The sequence below is a fragment of the Triticum urartu genome, chromosome 7A (genome assembly GCF_056163025.1).
Source record: "Triticum urartu cultivar PI428250 chromosome 7A, HENAU_Tu73, whole genome shotgun sequence".
NCBI lineage: Eukaryota > Viridiplantae > Streptophyta > Magnoliopsida > Poales > Poaceae > Triticum > Triticum urartu.
The window spans coordinates 153,720,482-153,726,537 of NC_141879.1; positions in this window are offsets into that span (position 1 = coordinate 153,720,482).

Sequence of the window (6,056 nt, forward strand, 5' to 3'; positions counted from 1 at the left end):
ACCACCTCTCTATGTACGAGAGATTAGATGCCTGCAATTCTATGTGTGAGCGATTTCTAGTGTGTTTTTGTTAGTTCTGATTGTCTCGAAGGCTGTGATCATCACTGTTTTAGGGCGATGTTGTAGTTGAATTGAGGGTCTGATAGTTGTGTATGAACCCTAGATCTAGTTAGGTGCATTTCTGTGACACCCCGATAGTTAAGCTACAGTAAAACCCTGTTAATGATGCCAGGTCATCATAATTAAAATTTTGGCTAAACCTCACTTGTTTCAAACCGGCCTCAAATTCAAATTCAAATACAAGTCAAGTTATTAATCCTTCAAACATTAAAATAAAAAATGTAGGCTAGGTTGAAAATATTCCCTAACTAATTGTCATAAATTATCCAACATATTTTGAATTAGTGAAATGCCCCTAACCTATTTTAAAATGGAACCAAAACAACTTTTAAACATTTATAATTAAACCGATTTTCAAATGAATTCGAATAACCCTCAAACTTATTGTGGCAGTGCCAGTTATTGCAACATAATTATTGTGGCAAGCTAATCATTTTACAAAAGTCCTTTGGTTGCAAAACTAAAATACGAAACAATAGGTAAAAAAACGCATTATTGTGCACTGGAGGCCTAGTGCTACAGCAACACAACCCAAGCCCACCAGAGGCCTTTCTCCCATCTTTGTACAAAGAGGAGGCAGAGCCTGTACGTGTCGGGCATCCGCGCCGCCATGGCCACTGTGGCCGCCGTGTTGACCATCCGATGAGCCACCGTGTTGACCATCCGACGAGCCCCCGAGGCGTATAAGGCCCCGCCCGACGCGTGAAACAAACCCTAGGCCACTCGTTCTTCCTCCCTTGCTCGCCACCTTCCGTTTTGTTCGTTCCGGAGCTTGAGGTTGCCACACCACCATCGTCCACGCACTCTGAAGCCTTCCCTCGTCAAGCCAAGTTGTCTAGGGGCCTTCTCATTGCCGACTCCGTCATCCCCGTGCTTTTGTTCGACCAGAGCCGCGCCGTACGCTCGGGATCGAGCCTGGAGCCGCCCCATCGTCGCTGTCGTCCTCGTCTTCATCGGCGGTCACCACCGATGCCCCGCTGCGGATCCATGCTCCGGCACGCCCCCGACCAATCCGAGCTCGCCGTCAACCCTCCCTTGGTGAGCAGCGCCGATTCCCCTTGTCTCCCCCTCTGTTAATCGCGTTGTAGCGCCGTCCCCATGATTTGGTCGTCATGCCCGGAGTTCTCTGAAGCCCGCGTCCTACCGCGCCAAGCCGTCGCCTAGGCGCTCCCCTGCACCCCGCGCGCCTCTGTGCCCGCTTGCGTGCGCGCCCGCACCCGCTGTCGCCCGCCCTTGCCCGCTGCCGCCGCGTACTGCTCTTGCCGCTGCTCCTCGCCTGCTGCAACCCGCCGCTGCCGGCGCTTCCCCGCGGCCCCCTCCCTCTTGTCGCCCGTGGCCTCCCCTGCGCGCTGCTTCTGCTCTGCTCCAGCCGCGCCCCTGCGCGGTCCCGCCGCAAGCGCGCCCCGCTCGCCCCCACCGTGTGCCGTCGCGGCTCTCCCGCCCGCGTTCCCTCGCCCGTTACTGCCGCCGCCTGCAGCTTGCCCCGCCAGCCTTCGGCCGCCGCTGCGCCCCCTCCGGCCACCGGCCCTCCCGGTAGTCCGGCCGGCCGCACCGTGGCTGCCGGCGCCTTTTGCCCGCGCGAGACTGCCGGCGAGGCCCCTGGCCTCTGCCTGGGACGGCCCCCTATTCGGTTAGTGGGGGTAACCCCTCCCTGACACTAACCCACTCCCCTAACCTCTCACTGATCCGTGGGCCCAAGGCCACTAACTTAATCTAAGGTAATAACTTAATAATTTAACTAAAAACCCCTGTTAAAATATGTGTCACTTACACTCAGGCCCCACCAGTCAGTTTGACCAGTCAACAGTCAGCTATTGACTGCTGACTGGGCTGCTGACTCAGCCCCTGGACCCGCTGGCCAGTCAACTGCTGAGTCAGCAGTTGACTGGCCCCACTGGCAGACCCTATGATGCACTCTGGGTGCAGTGCACCGGGTGCACCCAGCCTTTTCTGGAGATTTTCGAGATTAAAAGTAATTCCAGGACTTTTCAAAAATCATTAAAACTTTGAAAAATCATAGAAAATTAACCGTAACTCGGATGAAAAAACTTTGTACATGACAGTTGCTCAGAACGACGAGAAGAATCCGGATATGCAACTCGTTCGTCCGCCACACATCCCTAGCATAGCAGACACGCAACTTTACCCCTCCAGATCATCTGTCCGAAAACGCGAAACACCGAGAATACTTTCCCGGATGTTTTGCCCCTTCACCGGTACCACCTCGTACCGCGTTAGGGCACACCTAGCATCACACTTTGTCATGCCATGCATCATCATGCATTTGTTTGCATTATATTTATTGTTTCTTCCCCCTCTTCTCTTCGGTAGACCCCGTGACGATGTTGATGCCCCTGTGGTCGACTACGTCACCGACGACCCCTCTCTCTTGCCAGAGCAACCAGGCAAGCCCCCCTTGATCACCAGATATCGCCTACTCTTCTCTATACTGCTTGCATTAGAGTAGTGTAGCATGTTACTGCTTTCCGTTAATCCTATCCTGATGCATAGCCTGTCCTTGCTACTACTGTTGTTACCTTTACCTGCAATCCTAATGCTTAGTATAGGATGCTAGTTTATCATCAGTGGCCCTACATTCTTGTCCGTCTGCCATGCTATACTATCGGGCCGTGATCACTCGGGAGGTGGTCACGGGTATATACTTATACATAACATATGATACTTGTGGTGACAAAAGACGGGTCGGCTCGAGGAGTACCCGCGGTTGATTCACGAATTGGGGGGCTGGAAGGTCATACTTTCCCGACAGCCCTCTGTGTGGATCTTTGTGGCGAAGCGACATGGCAGGTTGAGACCACCTAGGAGAGAGGTGGGCCTGGCCCTGGTCGGCGTTCGTGGTTATTTCAAGATAACACGTTTAACGAGATCTTGGTATTTGATCTGAGTCCGGCCACTGGCCTATACGCACTAACCATCTACGCGGGGACACTTATGGGCACTCGAGGTCGCGGTATCAGTCGAAGCCTTCGTGACGTCAGTGACTGAGCGGCGCGCGCTAGATTGGACTGGAACGCCTGCTAGGCTAGGTTTGCTTCCGGCCGCCCTCGCAACGTGCAGGTGTGCAATGGGCGATGGGCCCAGACCCCTGCGCCATAGGATTTAGACCGGCGTGCTGACCTCTCTGTTGTGCCTAGGTAGGGCTATGACGTGTTGATCTTCCGAGGCCGGGCATGACCCAGGAAAGTGTGTCCGACCAAATGGGATCGAGCGTGTTGGGTTATGTGGTGCACCCCTGCAGGGAAGTTAATCTATTCGAATAGCCGTGATCTTTGGTAACAGGACGACTTGGAGTTGTACCTTGACCTTAGGACAAATAGAACCGGATACTTAATAAAACACACCCTTCCAAGTGCCAGATACAACCCGGTGGTCGCTCTCTAACAGGGCGACGAGGAGAGGATCGCCGGGTAGGTTTATGCTACACGATGCTACTTGGTGAACTTACCATCTACTCTCTTCTTCTGCTGCAAGATGGAGGTTACCAGAAGCGTAGTCTTCAAAAGGACTAGCTATCCCCCTCTTATTCCGGCATTCTGTAGTCCAGTCCACATATGATACCCTTATTCCATTTGATACCAATGCATTAGTGTAGCTCCTTGCTTGCGAGTACTTTGGATGAGTACTCACGGTTGCCTTTCTCCCCCTTTTCCTCTTTCCTATACCTGTTTGCTGCGACCAGACATTGGAGCCCAGGAGCCAGACGCCACTGTCGATGACGACTACTACTACTCGGGAGGTGCCTACTACTATGTGCAGCCCGCTGACGACGACCAGGAGTAGTTTAGGAGGATCCCAGGCAGGAGGCCTGCGCCTCTTTCGATTTGTATCCCAGTTTGTGCTAGCCTTCTTAAGGAAAACTTGTTTAACTTATGTCTGTACTCAGATATTGTTGCTTTCGCTGACTCGTCTATGATCGAGCTCTTGTATTCGAGCCCTCGAGGCCCCTGGCTTGTAATATGATGCTGGTATGACTTATTTTATTTGTAGAGTTGTGTTGTGATATCTTCCCGTGAGTCCCTGATCTTGATCGTACACATTTGCGTGTATGACTAGTGTACAGTTAAATCAGGGGCGTCACAAGTTGGTATCAGAGCCGACTGCCTGTAGGAATCCCCCTTCCACACTCCTTGGCCGAAGTTGAGTCTAGTCGATGAAAATTGTTTTACTAACTTGGCTGTGTGTCCCATGGGCCCCACGTCGCCATTGGGTGGTATTAGGATCTTTTATTCCTCGTCTTTACTCTGGGACTCTAATCTCTCTTCAATTCGGGTTGAATGATTTTACTAAATCTAACTCTAGGTTCTCGTAACTACTTCTCTCGAATTGCCCCTTATCACAGATGATCGCCTACTGCACCAGAAGATTTTGAAGATACTCTTCGATCATTCTCGAGACCTTTGTGCCCTCCGCCTTTTCAATTCCCTATTACCGATATATCCATATGGATAACAACATACACTTGTTCATACAATTACTCTGAGTTTCTCTTGTTATTACAAGATGCATCGAATTGCTCTCTGACTCTTAAGAATCCCTTGAACCACTGCCTTGTAGTTCCTTGCCGCAGAAATATCCATACGGATAATTCCTCGCACTTATCGAGTATCCACTCATTCCTAGTTGTTCTTGTGTCCCGCAAAAGACTTCAAAATACTATTTGATCTTTAAAATCCTCAACAGCCTATTGTTTTGGGAATTATTGCATACTTGCATTCCGGTTAATTCCTCTGGTCTAGTAATTTACTTTTAAAACCTTTGTGATTGTCATTCTGATCCTTTTGATTCAACATGTGTGTGAATGCACACAATCATCAGTTGTCCCCTGGAATTTATCATTCCAATTCAGACGTCATTCCGGACATGAGCTGGATCTCGACCAATCAAATTGTCATCGATTGTACCCCTAAGGCTATTCAACTTATCCATCCCTAATCAGAGCATTGCTTCTGATCCCTTGTCTTGGAATTCATAATTCCTTTGCATTGGAGCTTTGAGTTAGTCAGTTGTTTCCATAAACTGATCTCCTTGCATTCCTTCTTCCTCCGGTTGAGTACCGATGCTCACATCAGACCCCTTGTGGACCACCAGATCCTTTGTTGGATTTTATTTGACAGCGTCCTTCATATTCTATAAGCTTGTGAGCCTTTCCTCGGATACATAATGCCTTTGGTAAATTGTATCCTCTGCTTTCTCCAGCATGCTCTACTATCGAGCTTGTGTTATTTATTCCTGAAATTGTGGTATATGCTCCTAAGATGCCTCGATGGGTTGAACCTATGCCTTCCATATTATGTGTGAACTCGAAAGTTTTCATGAGTCATACTCATCTGGTATTTTGCCAGATAATTCAACACTACAACTTCTTCTAAAAAGAGAAGTCAATGAAAGGTTATGCATTGGAGAAGTGGGAGTCGACCTTGAACCCTGTGTTCATGCCCATGGACACGATGTATACCTTATCATGGAAGCTTCTTTTAAAATAATTATTCCCTTGTTATAAGTTCATCTTGTATCTGTGGACGTGGTTCCGACCATGTTCTCCTTTAAATACCATGACTCGTGCAAATTTAAGCATTTGTCTTCTACAGAGCAATACCCCAGTCCAACCTCCACTTTGGTCTATCATCGAGTATTACCCCATGGTATCTCGAGTTATCAGGGGACATCATAACTTCTTATGGGTTCTTCATCAACTATTATTACTCACCGGATCCAATTGTTCCTAGGTTCTGGTTTGTCGTCAACCGAGAAAACCGAATAGCGAATCGATTCCGCACTTCGATTCAATGACCCTAAATATTTTCGTTGCTTACGAGTTCAAATAATCCTTCAAGTCATTCCTAACTTGATCAGCTATATCCTTATCGTGCTGCTCTTAACTGTGCTGCCTGGTCCTTCTTCCCGGAGCACAATTT